At 43.0% G+C, this 25,432-nt stretch overlaps 1 long non-coding RNA gene across 2 annotated transcripts in view; it reads right to left on the reverse strand.

The window, feature by feature from the left end:
- LOC127664935 (uncharacterized) overlaps positions 1-25,432 on the reverse strand; it is a 54,487-nt gene that overhangs the window by 12,320 nt on the left and 16,735 nt on the right. For both annotated transcript variants that reach the window (XR_007973284.1, XR_007973283.1), the window contains exon 2: positions 16,986-17,103. This is a non-coding gene — a long non-coding RNA (uncharacterized LOC127664935). The remainder of the gene's footprint in view (positions 1-16,985; positions 17,104-25,432) is intronic.

The raw sequence follows: 25,432 nt of genomic DNA on the forward strand, positions 1-25,432 counted from the left end.
AAAAGCTGCCACGGGGTGACTAGGCAAATCCAGGAAATGCTGCAATAATTAAAACACTCAGCTCAGCTCAGCTCAGCTCAGCTCAGGGCCGTCCATGCTGCTCCAGCCTCACAACAGCAGACAGGACAAAGCCAGGTCCTAAGAGACTCTGGAAGGTCACTACAAATACTCAGAAAATTGCTTTGTAATGTCTCTTTGCAATGCGCTACAAGAAGTAGACATTAAGTGTATAATCTATCAGGAACTTATTTTGATGCAAAAAAGAGAACCCAGCATCTAACTCCTGTGGTGATTACTGGCCCAAGAAAATGAGCAAGCTGTGTACACCAGAGTGAGGGAACTTCTGATTACACATTGCCTTAAAAAAATAAACTCGATGTACCCAAAATTTACAGTGAAACTTGACACCATTCCACACAACACTCGACAATTCCTCCCTCCCCTTTGGCATAATGATCCCAAAGCTAAACCAAAGAACTTGGTGCTCGTCCTAGATCTCTTTGGATCATCTTCTTTGTTTTTTTTTTTCCCCTCATCATTTATAAATTAGAAGCAGCAATATTTGCTGCACAGGGATGCTGAGCGCTACACTGAGCAAATGTGCTTTCCACGGGCGCATGGGAGGGCAGTTTAGAGGTCAGCTTAGAGGACCGAGATCTCTGCAAGTAACAACTCTTAAAGTATACGGGCTGAGGGTGGAGCTGAGAACGGCATAGCTCAGTAGCAGAGTACTGGCCTCAGGTGCAGAAAGCCGTGGGTTCAAACCCCAGCATTTCAAAAGCAAGATCAAACTACTCAGTTTAGAGTGAGTGCTTAGGGGTTGGAAGCTTCCACACTCCCCCTCCGCCTTGTTTGAGACACCGTCTTTGTCGCACGCCACCGCACGCATCAATCTAGCTGTTCTGCAAACTTTCAGACATTCTCCTGTCTGCCTCCCATCTCACCTGAGAAGGGTTGCACATGTGGATTACTACACCCGGCTTTGTGAGTTTCTGGGGATTTGAACTCAAGTTTACACGTTTGCACAGCAAGTGCCTTTAGCCATTGAGCCATCTCCTCACACCCCAGAAGATAATGAATTATTGCTAGGTTGTGTTCTTTCAACCCAAAGGTTGCGATAAGGGTCCTGATTTGTATATAAAGCAAGGCTCCTTAAAAAAAAAAAAAAAAAAGAACAACAACAACATATAATGCTCTATAATCCCTGGCCATGATATTCTAAGTCCATTTGAGAAACTTGATGAGCGCTGTTCTGATAGAATAGAGTTTCTCATCACGTGGAACGTATAAAAAATAAGAGAGTAGAAGGCATGGTAGTCACTGAGCTGCAAACAGGAGAACAGCGATGCCCATCACAGCGCTCAGCACACATGGGTGCCGTGTCTGTACCTCTAGCTAGGCCAAGTGTTAGCAACCTGGGCCAGGGTTACACTTCTGATAACAGACTCCTGAGTTCCCTTTTTAAATTTACTGAGCAGAAACACTGAAGGAAAGAAAGAAGTATATGGTGTTGGACTTCAAACCCATAGCTTTTTATTTTCAAATATTATAATGTGGAATCGTATATCCACAAATGAAATACAAATAGAAACTCATTTCTTAGGTACCAACAAAGTATGTAAATATTTATTCCATTTTTAAAGCACAATAATAGCTTTAAAAGCTATTTGATATAAAAATTTAAATACATTATGGGTATGAATTAAATTAAAATTTAAATTTTGTATTACAAAATCTAGCAATGCTATCAAAGAATTGAAACAACCCTTCAGGTATTATAGTAAATTATACTCTTTATCAAGGCTAAAATGGGGAACCATTTTATGTCAGTAACAGAGTTTTATTTTCTTCAATACTGTCTAATAAGCCCTTTGAAATGTTCCTTTATTTAAAAAATGGTTCAAAATAGCTTAAAATGGCTACACTGCTCTTAATAGCTATTAAATTTCCTTCAATAAATGGGAGGCTGGGTAACCGGTTGGCTGCTCCTGGTCCTCACTGCCTTCTCGTCAGCTATGTGCTAGCTGTTCTTGTACCAAAGATCACCTGCGTGCTCACCAGTTTGTTCATTTGCTGCTTTTATAATGGCCCAGTACCCTGCCAGCGGAGTCTCACAAATCGAATCTTTTAATATCAGATTGTGTTTTCATATTTATCAGATGGTGGATATCAGATTGTCACATGAAATTAAATCCGTGTCATGAAAAGTGAAATGGTGGGCTTGACATTCTTTGTCTTTGTGGAATTAGATCTAACAGGGCCTCTATTGTTTTGTTTTTTGTTGTTGTTGTTGTTGTTGCTGTTGTTATTTTGTTTTTTCATGTTGCTAATAACTACTTTTTGTTTCCTGGAAAATTCCTTTCTGGCATTTTCTATGCACTGTTTCATTTAAATCTCAGATCTTCCGCATCTCACCAATGCGTCTAGAACTGCTGTGTAAACAGGCAGACTTAGGACAGAACTCTAGTTTCTATGTGCAGTAGCAGAGATGCAGATGAGGAGGCACAAGGCTACGCTCAGCCATCTCTTCCTGCTGCCATTTTCAAGATCAGCCTTTGCCTGATGAGAGCCACTAACATCTGAAAAATATATTTCCTGAAATTGGCTCCGAGTCATGAATATTAAGACACTGGAATCTCAAATAAGCCTGCGAGGACTCGCTGTTGGGGTTTATTGCCCTGCTTTTTTATTTGCTTTGTCTTGATTTGATTTACTTGGTTTTCTCTTTTTTGTTACAGTTTGTTTTTGAGACAAGGTTTACTACACACCCACGATGGCTTTGAATTATCTGTGTAGCTCAGGCTAACCTTAAGCTTCCTGCCTATGCCTTCTGCACATCAAAAACATAAGTGTGTATCACCACACTTATCTACTATTTTAATTTTATAAGAATTAAAATCAGGTTGTCTCGATGTACGTGTTTGATATTGCATTTGGGTTCAAAGGTCATGTGTTCTCTACGTGCCAGGCCCTGACTCAGACTCATGACTTTGATGCTTATAAAACTCTATGAGCTAACGTTTATTTTACAAAACCCATTTTGTAAACTGAGGCTCAGCAGTATCATGATGTCAGTTATCTTTCAAGTGCTGTAACAAATACCTAGACAAATCAAGTTATAAGAAAGAAAGACAAGTTTCAGCTCACGGTTTCAGAGGCTCCTCCATTGGTTTCTTGGCCCTGTTGCCTTTAGCTCCACAGCAAGGCCGCACATCACAGCAAGGCAGAGGAAACCCTTTGCGCCCAGGAACTAAAGAAAAAGGAAACCATTGGAATCCCAAATCCCCTTCCAGGCCATTCCCTTGACGACCCAATCTCCCTCCTCTAGGTCCTGCCTTTTAAAGATCCCACCATGTACAAACATTGCAAGGTCCTGGAAATCATGGCTTCAACATGCGGGGCTTAGGGAGACTCTCCGGTTCCAAACCGTAATCTACTCAGGGCTGCGCAGTCAGTGGAAGCCGGACCCGTCTAGGCCTCGTGCATGCTACCATTCTACACGGAAATGTAATAACGCACCAGGAGATTTCTCCACAGGGAAAGCCCCTGCCTTGCAGATGTGACAAGCTGAGTTTGAATCCACATAAAAACTGGCATGGTATTACACAGCAGTAACACCAGTGTCGTAAGGCGCGTGGGAAGCAGAGACAGGAGACTCCAGTAGTTCTTAGGCTAGCGAGTTGAACTATAGCTAACAACAAGAGAGAGTCTTCCTCGAACAAGATGGTAGGGGAACAGGCAGGTACACCATGGCACAAGCACACATGACTCTATCACACACACACATGCATACATACACATATACACACACTATGCACACACACATACACACATACACATACATATGCACACACATGCACATATTACACATGCATACACACATACACACACACATGCACATATACATTCACATTTTAAAAAAAAAGAATTGAGCGTGACTTGGAAAGACCATGCAGAAGGAAAGCAATGGGGGATGGGAGTTTAAATAGGGCCTGGAATTACCCTACTACCTGAAATGCACTGTGCCTGCTTAGGCTGAGTTTTGATTCTATTCTAAGCTTTCCAGCAATCACTTCAAGGGCCCAGCAAGAATACGGTGCCTACATTATAAAATAGAGCCATTTGGCCAGGTGAAGTGCCATATTCTTCATATAAATTAAGACTATGAAGACAGCCTCATAAGGATCTTCATAAAAAGAACACACTGCCGTATAATGAAGGCCATTTCCAGCGGCGTCCTTACAGCAAATGGATGATGAATTACACAGGGCTTCTTCTTACTGATCCGCTGACACGGGCAAATGGCCCAATTTAGTTAAGTCACAATGCAGTTAAAGCAATTGTCCAGGAGGCCGCGATGACATGCCAGATATACAAGGGCCATACGGAAGAATGGAGAGATTAGCAAAGCCCCGAAAATTGCTCAGGGAAGAGGAAGCGAAGCCAAAAACACATCATAAATCCATCATGGCGTCTCCTCCCACTGAAGATGATAACTGACTTTTGTCTGTAGCCATGACCTAGATCACAATATTTTTCAAGAAATAAAAGTAATGAAATGCAGACCTGCACCTCAGAAGTCTGTGCCTTTGTGCCAGGGCTTCTCAAGTGTCCGGCAGCTGTAGACCAAACTCGCTCTTCAATATCACATTTGCTTCCCTTTGAATGATTTGTGCTCACTTTTCAACAAGATTTTCTTTTCTTTTCTTTCTACCCCACCCCCCACCCCCTCCACCCCACCCCGCCTGCCTCGATCCGGTTACAAGATCCCCGTACAATGTGCTAAGCCCTGCCCACCACGTGGGATAAATGGAGTCTTGTTCTGCGCTTCCATTGCACTCGGAAACAGTGCTGCAGGTTACCTTTCGCCTTCGTCTTTGTGATTCCCGGGTAAAGAAGATACTCGTAGTGTTTCCACTTTATGAATTAACAGGATTAGGATATGCGAGCTAAAATAACATGCCCAGCATCACCCAGAGCAAGTGGCAGAGTCCACTTTCATCGACAGACAGCTTGCCTCCAGAGCCCCAGATGTGAGCTTGTGCTCTCGACAATACACGCCCGGTGGTTATCAGGTGGCATTTAGTTGTTTACATTCCTATCTTTCGCCCATCAAGGGCAGATAGAGCTGTCCTCTGGCCTGACCGTCTCTTCAGCGTCTTCTCATTTAGTGTGGTGATCTGAACATGAAAGTTTCCCCAGAGGCTCCGCGTGTATCTGAACTCGCGGTCCCCAGTTGGTGCTGCTATTTGAGGAAGTTTTGGAGCGGTGAGGAGGTGGAGCCTTGCTGGAGGAAACACACCACTGGGCGTGCGCGGTGAGGGTTTGTAGCCTTGCCCTACTTCCTGCTTCCTGCACGTGATGACGAGAATGGGATCGTCTCACTTCCTGCACCAGCTGCCGCAATGCTTTCCCTGCCGTGGAGGACTCACACTCTCTGGAACCATGGACCCATAAGCCAAAATAAAATCTTCCTTAAGATGCTTTTTGTCACGGTTCTTTTATCACACTAACGGAAAAGTAACAAATACAATTGTCATCCCACCAGGGAAGACGCTTGCTCTATGTGACGTTGGACACATTATTTTACCTTGCAGGATCGCAACCACAGAAGCACAATCAAAATAACAAGCGTAGCCCCCAAGTGGCTGACTCCCCTCTCTGTGTGTGCAGACAAACGTCTCTGCCCTGCCCTGGGCCTTACCACCTCTGCTTTCTGTTTCTCCTTCTCCACCAGGGTCTGTTGTTTCTCAGTCTCCTCGGTTCTTCTCATCCTGCCTATCTCAGATTGTCACCTGCCCCTCTTTCTTACCCAATCCATGCTTTCCCTTCGCCCTGTGCACTTTCCCCGGAAGTCGCTCCTTTCCAGCCCCGGACCTTTGTTCTGAGAACAGAACCTGCGCGGCAGGTGCCCCTTGCTTCCCAGCGCCACCTTCATCCCGTACAGCGCATCCTCATTTTCTCCTTAGCACCTGCCACAAGGTAGACACAAAATAAATGCTTTTAAAATAATAAATTAACTAAAGCAAGAGAGAAAAGTTTCATAAGACTGAATGCGTTCGCACCGGGAACGGATTATACATAGAGCGTCGAACAAGGCAAATGTCATCCCCAGGCAATCTAGGTGTAATATCTGGTCAAAGGGTACAGAACATTTGATATGACTGTACCGAGGTATGTTTTGAGAAAAAGGTTTATGTAATATGAGGGAGAAAACAGCCGGAGGCATCTGGAAGGGACCAGACTGAACCGGTACATGGGGGGAAAGGTAGAGAAAGAGAGGAAAAATAGAGAAGGCAGAAGAGAGTACCAGGATCTAAGAGACCGAGAGTCTGCTTAGCCGAAATGCAACCATCCCATAAGGGGTCAGAGAAGCTGGAGGAAGGGGAGGGGCTTCGAGTGAGGTTCGAGTGGGGGTGGGGTGAGAAGTGCTGAGGGGAATGAGGACTCTATAACAGGCTCTGGCAGTGCCTCTGAGGGGTTGGCAGCCAGCCTCCCCTCTGCTATGTTACACAGGCACCTCAGTTAGCCTTTTGTCCAGGTTTCTTTGAAACCTAATGAGTATAATATGTGCAAAGAGAGGGGTGGTCTTTCCCCTTGGCTGATTTATCAGGTGACTAGAATAGGTCAGTTTATCTGTTCCGTGCACATTCAGGCAAACGTCTGTGCCAGATGGACACCAAAGAAGAGGATTCGCCTCCTACTCCAAGTTAACTGTGCCAGTCCCCTGGACCGGCAAGTGCTAGACTGCTTGGCTCAAGACAGATTTCAAGAAGGATGACATTCTCCCGAAGCCACGATCCAGCCGTGCCACTCCTGAGGTAGTCTGAGGTAGTCATGCATCCCCATCAGGTAACAAGCACAAGTACCAAGGTCCTGATTGCTGTGATGAGTATATCACAGGCACGCAGTACAACAGGGACAGTGTCCACAGATTGTCTTTCATGGAGTCTGGCCACCGTACTTTAAGCCTGGCACATCCTCTATACCCTTTTAACTTTTGTTCCCAAATGATGCTTCTTCTAGAGCTCGTTTGTATAGCAGAAGCAACTAAGGCAAAAATTAAACCTAATTTAGTCTGATCTCAAAGGTTGCCCTTTAATAAGATGCTATACTAATTTCTAACACACAGGTTTTCCAGGAAAATAAATGGCACTAGGTAAATCAGGCAATAGAAGGAGAGGTTCAAGTCTATTTCTGTTTGGGGTATTGCCTCAGGCTTTGAGTAGAAGAGCTTTTTCCTTTATGAGTTCTTATATGTAACCATTCAAAACAGAAATGCTTTCACTTCCAATTTCAGTGCTTGGCCCAAGCTTTGGGATGCTGTTTGACATTAAAAAAAAAAATAGTTGGAGTCAGTTCTTTACGATGCAAGTGTACTGGCTGTTTATTGCTGCTCCTTTTTTCCTTCTAGCGGAAAGTTTGTTTGCTTTGACTAAAACCACCACTTCCCTCTTGGGGCAAGTCTCCAAGCCCTAACTCAGGTGCCTCAGCATAGGGAGAGTTTGCAGGGGGGCTTTCCACGACTGCAGAAGAGAAATGAAGACAGATACGTGAGAGACGATTCAGAAACGCTCCTCAAGAGACTGGGAAGGGAAGGTAGAGGCAAGAACGGCATTTGGTATGTGATATGGAAAATCTGAATACCGATGCCAAGGGAAGGCCTGATGAGGGGGAACTCAGAAGCGGATGCTTCCTTCTTGACAGACCCTGTAGTGGAAGGGGACTTGTCTGAGCAGTGGAAAGCTCTGGATTCAGCCCCCTTCCCCCCCACAACTCCCACCCCATCCTCCGCACTTAAAGCTAATAACAAATGGGTTCGAGGAGGAGGTGTGGCTGTGCCTGACTGGGAAGGGAATTAAAAAAAAAATGATATCCTGCCAGTGTGCACCTCTCGAGACGGTTTAGCCTAATCAAGTGAACCAAGGGGTATCCTGGTCTACTTCTCTGTTAAATGGCTTCCTTTCTGAGACAGAAATGGAGAAAGAGACACAGACTCAGTGTAGACACAGAGACAGACAAACAGAGGCAGAAGCAGAGACAGAGACAGACAGACAGACACAAACACAGAGTCACAGAGAAACAGAGACACAGAGAGGGAAAATATTTAATGTTTCTGTTAGTTTCTTGAAACAAGCGATTTGTTCCTTTTTCTAAGCACAAAGCCAAAAATAGGAATGGTTTGGCTTTCTCTTCCACAGCTATTCAGGGTAAGCCTTGCCCAAGAAAATCCTGGCCTACTAACTAATGGAGCTGTCGAGGAGGAATTCTGGGACTGTGATATACGTGTATACAGAGAGTCTGGAAAACAAACCTTGACCTTTTTGTCTTCTAATTCAGCCACACAAGTTCCCATCCCTCTCTGTAGATCATCTCCCGTGCCTGTAATGCCAGCTCTGGAAAGACTGAGGCAGGAGGATCAGGAGTTTGAGACCAGACTGGGCTGCATAGTGAGAGGTCACAAAGCAAACAGACAAATGAGTGAAGCCAGCTCCTAAATGCTCTGACAACTCGAGTCTCTGAAAAGAACACGGCCTGGTTTATGGCTGAAAGTGATGGCAGGTGCTCAGCCCTCAGTGAAAGTAAAAACCATCTTGCTTATCAAAATGGCTCCGAAGTAACCCAGCTGATTTGGGCTGTAGGTCAGTGGCAGAGCTAAACATGTACAAGGCCTTAAAATTGATTCCTGACGATGCAAATAATGATGGAGGAGGAGGGAGGAGGAAGTGGGGGAGGAGGAGGAGAAGGAGGAGGGGAAAGAAGGAAGGAGAGAGGAGGAGGGAAGGAGGAAGGGGAGAAGTGGGAGGAGGAAGGGGAGGAGGGGAAGGAGAGGGAGGAGAAGGGGAAGAGGAGGAGGGAGGAGGAGAACTGAGGAAGGAGAAGGAAGTGGGAAGGGGAGGGGAGATAGTGATGATGTGATGCTAAACTTTACTGTGTGCTTTCCCGGGCGTGGCACATCTCTAACTACTCTGCATGCCCTCATTCAATCTTCACAGCAATGCTACAAGGAAGTATTGTGATGTCTCACACACAGCCAGGCACAATCTGGGAGCCATTAACTTTGTAGTTAGCAGAAGAAAAACCTGCAGTGTTAACCCAGGCAGTGGGCAGCAGTATAATCAGTGCTCTTGACCACGCAACTCTGAGTTTACAGATGTAGGACACACATAAAATCAGTGAAATGAACCAGTAATGGAAGCACAGGAAAAAAGATGCTGTCAACGGAGCAGAGACGGAGGAGCCAGCCTCCGGGGAGGACTACTGAGCAATGAAGAAATTACGCCTCACGAGCGTTTTGAGCTGTTGCCTACTTTGAAGCTAGCTGTCTGAGCATGGCAAAGACTCTTGAAGGCCTCTACTGAGGAGCCCCGAGTCTGTTAGGTGCGATCACCACCCTGCTTGGAATCCAATGGATCCAGCTTCCCCCAAGGCCACCAGCTGTCTGGGCTGTCTGTTTGTAATGAGGACACCCCAGAATAAATATTGTTGTTTACATACCCTAACCTTGCACCCAAAGAAAGGGAAAAAGCCCCACCCCCAACACACCTTCACTTAAAACTGTCAAGTCTACTTCCCAGATTTTGGCAGATCTTTCAGAAGATACTAAGTTAGACTAAAGATGTAGACATCCTAGTAACATTCTGGACTAATTTCAAACAGCCAGCCTACTACAAATATAACCAAAACGTAATTTAAACACTGATGCTTCTTAATTTTTAGAAAGACAACAGCTGCTTAAAATATGAATAGAGAACAATAAATAGGAAGACAGATTTTCACAGGAGCCAAAAGGAAAATGTCTATGACAGACATTCTGATATATATATGTATATCACAAAGCCCCTTACCACACTCTAACACTAACTGCATAAGAGAGCAAAAACTCTGAGCTGTATTATTATGGCCTCCTCCCTGACTTTCCACTTTGAGTGCAAGACTCAACCCCTGGACCACTGGACAGGGCAAAGGAAATGTTTAACATTGACTGTTAGGGCCTGGGCTGCAAATGCAAGCTTCCCCTTCCTGTGGTGCGTTTAGCCTGTCTTCAGAGACTAGATTAGGAACAAAAGAAAAGGAAGTGGATGGGGACAACTTTATCTCCAGATGTAGCCACAAATAGCACATCACCAAAATGGGAACCAGACAGGCCTTTGTACTGCATAGAGAGTAACACCCTCCCGTTGGTTGTTGGTTTTTGATTTGTTTGGTTTTGGTTTGGTTTTGTTGAGGACTGTTGTTTTAATCCCTCCTTCCACTTATGCAAATATTCTGTGATATCAGAAGGGCCAGAATATCAGACATTTTAGAGTCAAGAATTCCTTCTCTACATGAATTCAGGCCATTTTAACCATATGCTTCTCTTTGATCTCTCTCTTGTGTGGATGTGGTGGTTTAAATGAAAATGGCCCCTGTTGGCTCATAGAGAGTGGCATTATTTGAAAGGATTTGGAGGTGTGGCCTTGCTGGAGTGGGTGTGGCCTAGTTGAAGGAAGTATGTCACTGGAGGTGGGCTTTGAAGATTCACAAGTTCAAGCCAGGCTCGGTGGCTCATTCTGTGACTGCTGCCTGCCAATTTGGATATGCAACGCTTGGCTCCTTCTCTAGCACCATGTCTGCCTGAGAGCTGCCATGCTTTCTGCCATGAAGACAACAGACTAAACTTTTGAAGCTGCAAGCCAGCCCCAATTAGATGTTTGCCTTTGTAAGAGTTGCCCTGCATTTTGCAAGTCACTAAGGTAGCAAAAATTTTCTCTGAAGCTACACAGAAGCAGTTTCTAAAAGAATCCCAAATATCCATATGCTATTTTCAGACACAGTATTTATAGAATTATTGAAAACCCATTACTCTCGTCTTTTCTCTTAGACCATAGAAATCAAGCACAGTTATTTACACCATTACCCTAGAGACACAAGTAAATTGGGTCTGGAAGTTATTTGCATGAAAGGAATACCATGCATCATCAGTTATGGCCTTTTTAAGCACCATACTTGGTTGGTCATCTTTTGGTAGCAATTCTAATTCACTATATAACCCAAGCTGACCTCCAGCTCATAATCCTCCTGCCTCAACCTCTCAAGTCCTGGGACTGTAATTATACACCACCAAGCCTGCCTTTCTAGTTATTCCTTCCACAGAATGGTGTAAAAGAAATAGTTCGTGTCCTTATTGATTGTTATTATCAAAGTATTTGGTACTTTTTAGTGAGAGAGAGAGTTTCTGGGAATCGCTGAGTGACATTTCCCATCTCCACTAAACTAAGCCAACAGAAAAACACACAACAGAAGAAAACCTAGCCTGGACATCTTCCCTTCTGGTAAAAAGTTGTGGACTTGCCATACTAGGTAGAATGGCAGGCAAACATGGTAAGGCTGACAAACAGAGACAGAGAGCTTTGTGTATCAAAAGCTCCCAGATTTGTTCCCCCCACCTTGACACATGAATTCATTGTTTTTAATAGCTGAGTAGTACTCCATTGTCTAAATGTAACACGTTTTCTGTATCCATTCCTCTGTTGAGGGACATCTGGGTTCTTTCCAGTTTCTGGCTATTATAAATATGGCTGCTATGAACATAGTGGAACATGTGTCCTTATTACATGTTGGAGCATCTTCTGAGTATATGCCCAGGAGTGGTATATCTGGGTCCCATGTCCAATTTTCTGAGGAATCACCAGACTGATTTCCAGAGTGGTTGTACCAGCTTGCAATCCCACCAGCAATGGAGGAGTGTTCCTCTTTCTCTACATCCTTGCTGTCACCTGAGGTTTTGATCTTAACCATTCTGACTGGTGTAAGGTTGAATCTCAGGGTCATTTAGATTTGCATTTCCCTGATGACTAAGGATATTGAACATGTTTTAGGTGCTTCTCAGCCATTCAATATTCCTCAGTTGAGAATTCATGGTTTAGTTCTGTTCCCCATTTCTAATAAGGTTATTTGGTTCTCTGGATTCTAACTTCTTGAGTTCTTTGTATATATTGGCTATTAGCCCTCTATTGGATGTAGGATTGGTAAAGATCATTTCCCAATCTGTTGGTTGCCATTTTGTCCTATTGACAGTGTCCTTTGCCTTACAGAAGCTTTGCAATTTTATGAGGTCCCATTTGTCGATTATGGGTCTTAGAGCATAAACCATTAGTGTTCTGTTCAGGAAGTTTTCCTCTGTGCCCATGTGTTCATGGCTTTTCCCCACTTTCTCTTCCATTTGACTCAGTTTTATGTGGAGGTCCTTGATCCCTTTGGACTTGAGCTTTGTACATGGAGATAAGAATGGATCAATTTACATTCTTCTGGACTGGAGAGTTCCCAGATTTTTATGCACCAGCTTCAAGCAAGAATTAATGTATACGTTTTGGTCTCTGGTAGTTAATTTCAATTGGACACACTTTTTCACTGTACATGTGTGTACATGTGATACATTTGTGAAGATGTGTGTATTTGTGTATGTATGTTTGTCTATGGATGTTGGTGTATGCATTCATACATGTTTGTGTTGCATACATGTGCATGTGTGTATATCTGTGCATGTGTTTATCTGTGTTTGTGCATGTATATGTGTGTGACTGTGTGTGTGTGTGTGTGTGTGTGTGTGTGTGGTGTGTTGTTTGATTCTTTCTCCTTAGAACCAGATTCTTAGATCACTGACTGTCTTAGTTTGTTTTCTGTTGATGTGATAAAGACCACAATGAAAGAAACTTGGGTTGGGGAAGGAAAAAAATTTATTTGGATTACATGTCCCAGTTCTCATGTCTAACACGAGAGGATGTCAAGGCAGGAACTCAAAGCAGGAACCTGGAGGCAGGAACTAAGGCAAACGTCATAGAAAAATGTTGCTTGTTAGCTCGCTCTCTATGACCTAATGTCTTACACAGCCCAGAACCTCCTGCCCAATGCTGGCATCACCCACAAACAGCTTAGACTTCCCCCATTAATCATTAATCAAGAAATGCCAACAGACTTACCTATAGGTTAATCTGATGTAGACATGTTCTCAGTTGAGGTTCTCTCTTTCCAGATGACCCTAGCTGTGTCAAATCAAGAAAGACAAAAAAACTAACCAGTACACTGATTGAACCCATCACCCTTTCACATTTTTAGAACTTCCTGTGTCGTTATTTTGGCTTACTAAGTAGATCATAATTGAGAATAATAGACTGAGTCACAAGTGATAAAGTTTGCCTGTCATATCTAGTTAATTTCCATCACCTCTCAGGTCTACTTAGTATGTGTGGAATCTGGCCTCTGAACCTAGTCCTCAACATTGTGAGTGTGTGCTATGTGCATGTATGTATGTGTGTGTCTGTGCATGTGTGTATGCACAAGAGCACATGCATATGTATGTGCATGCATGCTCATGTGTGTGCACACATGGATGCATGTATGTATGTATGTATGTAGACATGTACACATGTGCACACATGTGTGTGCTCATATGTGTGCATGCATGTATATGAGTATATGTGTATTTGTGTGTGTTTATGTGTGTATGTGTGCCTGTGTGTGTAGACAAGAGCACATGCATATGTATGCATGTGTACTCATATGTATGCATGCATGTACATGAGTATGCATGTCTTTGTATGTGTGCACACATGCTCATGTGTGTGTACATGAATATGTATGTGTACATGTGTACACAAATGCATGCATGTGTGTGCTCATATGTGTGCATGCATGTATGTGAGTGTGTGTGTGTGTGTGTGTGTGTGTGTGTGTATGAGATCAATGAGCACCGCTCTCAGACCAGGATGGATAACAGAACTTGCCTTGACTCCCCAGGGCATTCATAATGATGTCAAAGCATCTTGCTCTACCTCAAAGACCTTTCCCTGTTCAGACTCTTTTTGGTACCCAGTCCCTTTCCTGCTTGTTCCCTTGTGTCCCAGCCACCTAACTCACATGCCTCTAAGTTCTCTGCTCTCTGTAGGGCAGTGTTCTTCTATAGACACTGTTCCTTATGTCAGGGGAACTCCTCCCAAGGTCAGCTGTAAGACCACCAGACCTCCTTGACACATAGTCCCAGAGCAGGATTACATGTAGAGCAATGAAAAGTTGGTTAGACTCAAAATAGTACAGAGATGGTGTCACTGTAGAAACCATAAGGGAGACATGCCACCAACACGCCAGATGAAAGTAAAGATTTCAAAGGATAGAGACTTTTGACCGCAATTCTAGTCTTAAAAATACTCTTTCTGCTCAACTGAATGATAGTAATGAGGCGCATAACATCTTTCCAGGATATTCTGTCTTTTGAGCTCTCCCTCTCCCCTTTCCTCTTTATGACCACAAAGTAAGGATGTGTGAGAAAGCTTTTATTTCCCCATCTTCAAACAAAAGTCCAGATTTATATTTATGTCCCAGCTACAATCACAGTTTGATATGGCCAAAATAAATTCCCCAGTGGCCAGAGAGCTTTTCTCCAAATAAACAAGTGATTGACATCCACACTATCTGTACTGGCTAGTTTTGTGTGTCAACTTGACACAGGCTGGAGTTATCACAGAGAAAGGAGCTTCAGCTGGGGAAGCATTTTCTCAATTAGTGATCAGGTGGGGAGGGCCCCTTGTGGGTGGTGCCATCCCTGGGCTGGTGTTCTTGGGTTCTATAAGAGAGCAGGCTGAGCAAGCCAGGAGAAGCAAGCCAGTAAGAAACATCCCTCCATGGTCTCTGCATCAGCTCCTGCTTCCTGACCTGCTTGAGTTCCAGTCCTGACTTCCTTTAGTGATGAACTGCAACGTGGAAGTGTAAGCTCAATAAACCCTTTCCTCCCCAACTTGCTTCTTGGTCATGATGTTTGTGCAGGAATAGAAACCCTGACTAAGACAGTATCCATCAGACTGAAAGGCACCAGCACTGCAGCACTATGAAGAAATGTGGACTGGGAGTAGGGTGGGAGGGGGAGTGCCTGCTGTCACTCTCATCCATGCCCTCAAAGTAGGGCTTCAGCCCTCCCTTCTTGGTCCTCAGCCTTCTCTTTCTCTTTACACTGAAACAACAAAGAGCTGGGAAGATCAAGCTAACGAATCTTTGTAGAAAAAATGAAGAGACAGCAAAGAGGCACTGTCAACTGGGTATACAGCCAACTTGGGGTACAGTCAACTCAGGGTGGTTGGAAGAATAGAGAAGACCTCAGGCTTACATATCTAGGTCAGGGATGAAGGAGAATGGAGGGCCATGTGACTGCTCTCAGGTACGAGAAGAGGGCTTGCCTCTTCCTGACATCCCCCCAAATTCCAACCCAGAGCCATTCTTTAAATGGGAGGGTTCACCTTTTAGTATCTTATGCCAATATGCCATTGTTAATGACACTTAATTGTTATGCCATTGTTAATGGCAAGAAGAGAATGGTAGGTGTATGAGAAATGTTAAAACAATCTCAGTCCTTGTTTTCCTTTTTAAAAACTCAGGATGAATCAGGCATAGTGGCCCATGCCTATACTCCAGACCAAGTCTTGAGTCCAAGAGTTTAGGACTACCCCAAGTCACACCCTCAACTTGATCAAATCAACAAAAATATGAGATACCAACCTCCTCACTTAAGGTTCAGAGAATATCTCAAAAGTGGGGAAGGAAAGAGTTTAAGAGCCAAAGAACCAAAAACATCTGCTGTGTTTATAGTGTTTAGATATGACATGAAATCCACACCCATGAAATCTCAACAACATGGCTACAGAGACTTGAATAATGCTAACACCAGTTGACATGCCAACATGGACAGAAAAGTCTCACATGACCCAATACTTCACATGGCCCTACCTCCTCATATGACCCCACCCTTTCAACTGGCCCCTCCCCTTCACATGGCTCCTGTACAGAGCCATATTGGGAGTCATACCACATGGTAGGAACTTGACATTGGCCAAGGACAATCCCTGGCTTCAGGCAGGAATCTGACAGTAGGGCTTAATAGGGAAGTAAGTTACAGCAGGAATTCTTATCCTAGGGTGGAGCACAAAGAGTGTATTTGACATTGGTCAAGGTGAATTTCTCCCAGCCTAGAATTCCTTTGCTATTCAGGATCCTGCTCCACCTAGGAAGGAGAAGCTCAGAGTGAAGGTTAACCTCATTGTTCCTCCAGGTCTACAAATTCCTGAATTAAGCAGGTGACCCACCCAGCCGGAGCAGTCAGGCCAAGGACCGCCAGGCAAAGCTAGACAACTTCCGCCAGAACTCAGCCCGGAGTCTGGGGGGAAGGGTTTGCCCAAACTGTTAAAAGGTCTGACCACCATTAAAGTTGGGGCCTCGATCAGTAAAATATTGTCCTGGCCTTCTTTCTTTTTGCCCCTTCCCATCTATCCCTCAGCTTCTATTCCAGCAACCCAGTTTGTAATAGACAGGCCCCTCCCCTCCACATGGTCCCTCCCTTAGATGAAGAGCACTGGCAAAGGAATGCTGAGAGAGGAAAAACAGTCTTCCCCAGAGACTTGGTTATTCAATAACAAGTGATCAGCCCTAAAAATATATACATGTGAGCAACACTAAGCAGCTCATCAGGTTACATTTATGTATTTGTTCATAAATATTTATAACAATAATTTAAAAAAGAAGATTTTGAAAAGTAAGAGAGAATAGTAGATGCTGGAGGGAGGAGAGAAGGAAAATGATGTAGCAATATTTTAATTACATATATACATATATTTATGTAATTAAAATTTCTGTGCCTCAGTTTCATCATCTTTAATATGAATGTTAAAAGCAAGCAATCTTCCAGGACCACTTCAAGGGTCACGTGATTTATGATCAAGCACTCAGAAGATGAAGTCTCAATAAATGTTAGCTCCTACTATATTATACTAATGACTTATTTTACATCTTTGTTTATTAATCAATAAAAATGAAAACAACTGATTGTCCATCCAGTTTTTAGAAAAGGAGATGATAGGAAAGTTTAGAAAATAAATTTGACATGGCCAGCAAGTCAACTTGAAAGAACTATTTAGAAACCTACATCATTAAGCAAACAGGAAGTCATCTTGCCCACTCACCCTTCAGATGTACCTCTCTTGAAGCATCATTAGCGCCAACTTCTCTTCACATTGGCAGGTTGAGAAAGGAGAAAAAAATTGTTTCCTTTGTCTTTCCAAATTTCCATGAAAGCCAAGTCTAGGAGAGAAATTGAGGTTATTAGTGTTATTTTGGTTAACTGTCTGAAAATTTTAAGGTTAGCAATTAATTTGAAAATTTTAAGTGCATACTCTGTACCACTGTATGCTAGATATTTTCTTGCCTCTTGACAGGACCCTTGAGAACTATTATCACTGTATTTCACCAGGAAGGCAAAGATAGACAGAGTCAGTGAAGGGGCCAGGTCTGTCTGACCCTAGATTTTGTTGGCTCAATAATTGTATCGTGGTCCCATTTCCATCCTAGAAACACTGATGTTATCTGTCAGTAGCCATAACACTTCTTAATTATTAAGTCTACATTATAAGGATAATGGTATAGTTAATAAGTACAGATAATAATAAGTAGTGCTAACTATATACTTTCCTGAGAGAACCTGCCATTGTAAAATGGCATTTTCCCAACTTTGGGTAGAAAAATGACCTTCTGAAAAAAGTAAAATCACAGTACTGGTAAATAGTTCAACAAAAACAAATGCTGAGCAATGGTGGCGCATGCCTTTAATCCCAGCACTCGGAAAGCAGAGGCAGGAGGATTTCTGAGTTCAAGGCCACCTGGTCTACAGAGTGAGTTCCAGGAAAGCCAGGACTCTACAGAGAAACCCTGTCTTGAAAAACAAAAACAAAAGCAAAAAACAAAATACAAAAAACAAAAACAAACAACAACAACAAGAACAAGAACAAAAACCAAATCTCTGATGGATCTTGCCAGTTTTTCTTTGAACTGCTGAATTCTAGGATTTAAGCATGTACAGAAGGGGACACCCTCATGTTTTGTACAACGTCTGCTAGATGTGATGGAACAGCAGGGACGTGCTCCGCCATCTTGCTCAGTCATAAGCTGGTTTTAACAAACACAATGAGAAGAAAAAAGTTGTAAAGCAATTGGAGTTAGAATTGAGTCATATGTCAAGGAATTATCATTAACTTATTAGGTGCAAGAATGGCATTATTATTTTAATGTAAAGTCCGTAGGTTTTAGTGATGGAGAATGGCAGGAGAAGGGTTAAAAGGCACATCTTGCATTTGCTCTAATGACCAGTAAACTTCAAAATAAGAGAGAGATGGAAGAGGACATTTGGATTTTAAAATCTGGGTGATCAAAAAAAAAAATCTGGGTGATCGATGGAGACAAATGGATGTGTTTAGAGTGTCTCACAATGAAGACATGCAAACGTTCAGTGTTCTGCCACCACAGGCTGGTATATTTTTTTCTGTGTGATCTTGAACAACTTATTCTTCTGTAAAACAAGATATAATCATCTAATCTGTGTATTTTTTGGCAACTAACATGAGATGCTTGGCCCCACAGGGGTGTCTGGTTCATGTCAGAGTTCTTGCTTCCAACTCTTCTCCCGTTTATGTGTCATATGCAAATGTGAATGGTAAGGTGGCATTTGCCATGGTAACTAATCAGTCTACCAAATGCGCTTCAACGGGTCTTAAAAGAAACAAATCTCTGCGGTGCAATTGTATGACTCCATTTATACTAATGACATATACAGAAACATGCTCACGGATCTCACTTGTGTAGAGTAAGATACATTTGAGATAGGGAGTGATAATCGTTTGAAAGTGCTTTTTAAAATGCTGCTCTATAATTAATTTTTTTTTAATTTTGCATCATTCCAAAGTTCCACTAGATCGTTTTGGCTATAAACATATTTCATTAGCTACTATGCCTGTGCAAATACAACTTACCCGACACTATCAAAATACCTCAGCCTGTGTCATAGATACATTGCTTAAATCTCCGCTTCACACAATTTTATGGGAATCTCTTAAAATCAAAACTGCTGCTGAAAAACTTCAGCTACTTTGTAGCCAAAACACTGTATTTCTATATTAACATAAATAATTCATAGGCAGACGCACTCTTATTTGTATAACTCTGAGGGTTATTAATGAAATAACGAAGAAGTGTGTCTAAACGGGACGGTCTTTGAAGCTTGATGAATCTCAGATGTGAGGGATACTTGAAGAAGAATGGCTCAGAGACACCTCTTCACCAGCTTGCCTCTGAGGTCACCCCATTCTCACTTACAGAGACTAAAGGTGGGGCCTTAAAAGGCATTTATTCTGAGGCTTTTGCACAAGAGCAAATTCTGTGCCACATGGATAGTTTAGATTTTCAATTAAGGACGGGCATTCATCATTTTCACGAGCCCACGACTGGACTCAGCCTCGTCTAATGGGCAGTGGAATAATTTAATATGTTAAATCCTGTCAAAATTAACCTATCGAGGGATCAGCAAAAGGGACTCGAGCTTTGAAGCTTGAAAACGCACTTCTCTGTGAGATGTCATCTGTCTTTCGGATCTGTTTTTGTGTTTCTTCAAACGCTCCATGTCTGTCCTTCTCCATAGGAAGATTTGAGAAAGAATTATGCAATATATTGCCACGCTTTAAGCGGGCCATTATGCTGTTGTTACTGTCCAGGATCGAGAACCCCAGAAGACCACCAAGGAGCCGATATCGATGATGCGATCACACTAGACTCTTTCTAGTCAAGCTCCAGGCTTGGGCTCACGGCCAACCCTGAAGCAGCAGGGCAGGAAGGTGGAGCCCTCAGCCCAGTCTCAAGCCAGCATTTATAGGGGCAACCACACAAGCAAGGGGGTGTTCAGCTTGGCACACGTTTGATTGGAGGGCTATTATTGCCGTTTAAAATGAGTGGCTGGGGCTAGGAGCCAAACCATAAACTTAACTTCTGCTTTTCTCCTGATTGGCCGATGTTAGAGAGTGACCTGGAGACTTAGTGCTAGGTGCAGGCTTGGTGGTTTAACTAGAGTTCAACCTTAGGTCCGGTTCTCTACGATAGAGCCTGCACTCAAGATGGAGTTGGTCTGGTCTCTCAATACTCTCTTTGATAGCTTTGGACTGTTTTTGTTTTGTTTTGTTTTGTTTTTCTGGAAACAGTAAGATGACTCTGAGGTGGCAGGATTTACAGAAATAAGAGGCTAATGGGAGTATTGATAGAGATTGGGGTGTGGGGGGAATGGAATAGAGGAGGATGCAGAAAGAACGTTTTTGCTACTTTGAAACCTACAACCTAAAGGATTTGTGTTCTGAGCACAGAAATAGGATGTGCACTCATGACTAACGACACATATCAGTAGGGTCGTGAACTTTGCATCTTCTGCTTTACTAAGTCGGATAGCTGCACCCAAGAAAAGAAGTCGCATGTATTGTGTCTCCTTGGTGGCATGAAGAACGGCAGGGAGATGCTCTGCACGCTTATGTTTACATCATCTGCTGCATGAGGCAGTGCCTCTTTCCCAGTGCATAGATCAGGAAACAAGAGACTCAAAGGAATTTCGGAGTCAATGTTCCTCCAGTAGAAGCTGGTTTGCTGTAGCAGCAAGGATCTGAGCTCTCTGTGGTTCCCAATTGATCAAAGGCAGAGAAAGGACATGTGGAATGATCCTGTCAATGGAAGTCATTTAAGCCATAAATTAATGAGGACCAATGAAGAAATGACAGACACAGAAGTTAGGAACTTGGCTGAGATAGTTTCAACCACACATTGATCGCCTGAATCCACTGTTCTTCACCTCTGTGTGGCTCTTGGGACTGAGATGCTGACAAGAGTTAAGTAGTTGAATATTCACAGAAACCTGCAGAGAGCTTAAGGACACGCCACCCACACACAAACTGATGGTTTGGGGGTCCTTAAACCCTTCTCCACCTGAGACATGAACATATTCTTGCATGCCAATAGATTCTTCAAATGCCCCGTAGGTACTTGGTAAACACAAATTGTCTCAGGCTTGACCACTGTGGCGGCACAATCTTTGAATGTATCTGTCAGTGGTGAGGGTCACCTAGGATCCTAGAGAGTGAGTTCACTCATGCCAAGCTAACCATCAGAAGGGAAGTATACACGACAAACATTATGTTGGTGTGTAAAACCTACAGCATTATCCCATCCCTTGGAGTTCCAGATAATGCACGAGGAATTAGTATTTATTTTACTTTCACCCATCAGATGAAATTCTGCCTTAATTATTGCGTGTAAATTGGTGCCAGATGAGGCTGGACAGCCGTGGGACTCAAAATCCTGAGAGAACCACACCCTTCGATCTTCAAGTCACCCTCCTACTAAAGGGGAAGAAGGGTGTAAACAGAGCAGAACCTCACTGCCCACCAGCAACTGTCTTCCCCTCCAAAACGAGAAGCTCTGAGAAAAGCCCAGTAGAAACGTGAAGCAGTGAACACTTAGACAGCTATCGTGAGAACTTAAAGGGACCCTTCTGTATGGAAGGGAGTGTCTGTGGATCAGGCTAGCACTTAAGCCAGCTAAGCAGGGATCTCAGTGCTCAGTCTGAGGTCAGAAAGGGGGCGAGGCATAAACAGGGCATTTTAGGAGACTGGCACTCATGATAAATTAGCTTCCTCTGGCCCGTGTTACTTCCTTTCTATATTTTTATATGCAGTGTTTCTTAGTTAATATTACAGACTCGGCAGGGTAGCTTCTGTCTTGGGATCTGTCACCAATTTGCTCTGAACATTCAAGAACGTCTCTCTGGGACTTAATGAGACTCCCTCCGTCTTTCTAATCGTCTGGAAGACTGTAAGGCACGGCAGATAAATATGAAAAATTATCCAGTGGTATAACAGAATTGGGAAAGAGGAAACTTCAGGGCGGAATCTAATGAGGCTGCTCTCCGCATCTTCCAGCATGAGGGGAGGAAGTTGAAACCTTGAATGGAGCTGGGGTTTTTTGTTTTTCTGTTTGTTTGTTTGTTTTATCTCCTTCTAAACTAAAACTGAAAGCCTGAAAGTATGGCCAGTGGGGACCAGTCACCAAGGAGCAGGTTATCCCCAGCATCCCCCAGTCTCTGATTCAGGTTTGGCGCTGTCTTTGGCACTGTGGGAGCAGTATCCTTTTTATCCCATAGTCTTTTGCCACCTGCAAAAGCTTGAAGTGCTGTTCTACAGGCCAGTCTTCCAAATTGTCTCTGGCCTCGGAGTGACTCCATGGGTAGGAGGGGGCGTGTAAGAGAAGGCTCGGAGGAAGAAATCTCAGCAGGCATGAGGGACACACCCATACCCACGGTGTTCCATAACCTTGTGAAACTTGGGCCTCTTCCTTTAGGGACCCTTAAGGAACCTGACATTTATGGAGCCAGTTTACACTAAGATGTGAGTGACATCCTAAAGTCTTAAGTGAGTGATATCCTAAAGTCATAAGTCATTTGTACCTTAAATAACATTGGGAGAGAGAGAGAGAGAGAGAGAGTTTTGAAGAACTGGAAAAATGGGTACAGCAAAATCAAGTTTTTTGTTGTTATAGTTGTTGTGTTGTTTATTTAGTCTTCATTCATATCCAAGTCATGTGTTTAAGCAAGCTTTAAATTCGAAGGCTATCTGAGCACACAAAGAGGTCAGATTTGTGAATTGAGATCCCTGCATCAATCTTGCACAGTTCCTTCCATTCCTCCTTCTATGAAGCCAGAGAGAAACTTGGAATGTTCTTTCTGACCCTCCGGCCAGACAGATTCCCAGGGACTGGCTGAGACTCTGGCAGCTGAGATAAGGGATAAATATTTGTAACTGTCTGTTATTTTTAAGTCAGAAGCTGTTTATGTTGGTAAGCTTTCTAAAATTCCACCACTACATTTGTGACAAATGACACAAACACCGGGTTAATGCTTAAAATCAAATCAAGAAATGGAACACATTGTTTTCTGAACCACTTTACACTTTGCTTGTTTTCACTGTTCAGAGAACATCGGAGAAGGAATGGCATGGAAAACTAAGTATTTTTTTGTGGTCCTGAGGGTGGGCAGTCAGGGTTTGGGGCCGGCTGGGTAAGCATCTGCCTCTGTGCTATATTGCCAGTCCTGAAGGCAGTTATTTCCTTAATTTTTATTTTATTTTATTTTAGAGAAGATTCACTACAACTTACTATTGTAGATGAACTGTCTGCTTCTGCCTCTGTAGTGCTGGGATTAAAGGCTTGTGCCGCCAATTCCAGCCTGAAAGAGATGGCTTAAAGGTTTACAAGCACATAATTTGGGAGATCACAAACACTGTGATATTCCTGTATTCTTTGAGCTTTACAAGATTTAGAAATGATGAAAAGAAGGTCTGAACCCATTTGTTATCTATGGAAGTTTATGCTTTCACATATAAACATATTTTCACACATATTTCACGAGTAGATATATGAATATGTGACTATAAACACAAACACGTGTATCTATGTATACACATAACACATATTTATGTAGTTGGGTGTTTTTCTAAATCTACATACTTCACCATTCAGTTGACATGCTTACATTAAGATTTTTAAATCTGTATTTCATTTTATTTAGTGCATGTGTCCATGCAAATGCCACAGTGTTTACATAGAGATTAAAAGGACAAGTTGTGGGAGTCATTTCTCTCCTCCCACCATGCGGGTCCCAGGGATCGGACACTGGGGATCAGTGGTGGAATTTTAGAAATCTTACCAACATAAACAGTATTAGCAGTAAGTGTCTTTACTCACTGAGCCATCTGACTAGTCCAAGAAGATAATTTTTACTTCCTCACATTAGAATATTAACATTCTGCTATTAATACAGATGATCAAAAATAGCAAATATGTTTAGCACTGCAGAAACACAAAGCTAGAGCGTTCATTTGGGGCTTGCAGCTCCACAAACCCCCATCACCCATTTTAACTTTCCAAAGGAAAAAATAAATGGAGTTACTACTTCTCATAGCCTGATTTCAGAGCTAAGTCAACCAGGGACTCAAAGCTTATTTTGACTACAGGCTTAGCGACAATAACTACGTGCATAACCTGTGTTATTGCTACAATCGTCCTAACCTCAACAGTGAAAGATCCTACTAGGTGGGAAGGTCAGGTGTCTACACCAGAAGTGACCAGAGTGAGAGCAATGCCAAACAGAAAACTACGAAGCATTCTTCCTGCTAGTATTACCTGGAGAAAGGGAATTTCATCTTTAGTGATGGACGTTACCTTAAGGAGTTTGGGGAAATGACTGGCAGGAAAAATGTACTCAAGAGAAAGGAAGCACAGACTGAACCAGTGGAAGGACTGGAGTGGACACTACTAAATCCCAGGCCTCCATTTGCCGCTTGGGAGCTGCATGACCAAGGACATGGCTCTGACTTCACAGAGAGAATCTCTTGTACTGAATGGAAGTGTCACCTGTCCATAAAAATGCTCTGCCACAGCCGGGCGGTGGTGGCACACGCCTGTAATCCCAGCACTCTGGGAGGCAGAGGCAGGCTGATTTCTGAGTTCGAGGCCAGCCTGGTCTACAGAGTGAGTTCCAGGACAGCCAGGGCTATACAGAGAAACCCTGTTTCAAAAAAACCAAATCAAAAAAGAAAAAAAGGTGCTCTGCCGCAGGGCGCTAGGCCCCCACTAGATTCCAACTCCTTGATATTGGACTCCCATCCTCTAATGCTATCAGAAATAAATTTCTTCTCTCTTAAATTATCTAGCCCGTGACATTCTGTTACAGTAATGGACTAGGTTTAAAAACAAATTAACTTACATTTGAAATCCCCATTTTTTATATAAACTAATGCCATGCTCACATGAGGGCTATCATGAATGTTAACATAAGATAATGTATATAAAAGATCTTTGTAAATGGAACATGCCAGATAAATGTGACTATATCTAATACAAAAATTAAAGATGCTTAAATCCTGTTAAAACTGCTTCCCTGTCACCAAATGTAATACAAAGCAGACCTTTCTCGGAGCTCACCAAAGACCATTTACATAACAGTATATCTGTAATGTCGTTTTAAGGGAATTGTGGGATGTGGATAAGGGCCATTATCCCGGGAGGCTCCAGGTCTCAGGTTTGTCACGCCATACAGAAGGCTTCTTCATATTTATACGCAATGAATCCTACAGTCTCAGCAGGGAGCCCAAGGACAAGACAGCTGAAACATCCTTTAACAACGCTTTTCTTATTTCAAAACACGTAAGGTCTGTGCGAATCTTGCTTCTCAGAGGTAACTGTTATAGATATTTTAGGCCACAAATTTCCTGTTTTTTTTTTTTAAGCATATGTCAGCATGAGGTTGAGGAGATGGCTCAGCAGACTAAGCATCTGTCCTGGAACCAGGATGGTCAGAACTTGATTTAACCAGCATAGTGGTGTGTGTCTGTAGCCCTAACACTAGGCAGCCAGACACAAGCAAATTCCTGTATATGGGCCAGGCAGCCTAGCCAGATGCTGCTCTCTAGGTTCAGTGAGAGACCCTGTCTCAAAAACAATCAGGTAATATCATCTCCAGCATCTACATGCAAGTATGCACACAAGCACACAC

Source organism: Apodemus sylvaticus, chromosome 14, assembly GCF_947179515.1.
Source record: "Apodemus sylvaticus chromosome 14, mApoSyl1.1, whole genome shotgun sequence".
Classification (NCBI taxonomy): Eukaryota; Metazoa; Chordata; class Mammalia; order Rodentia; family Muridae; genus Apodemus; species Apodemus sylvaticus.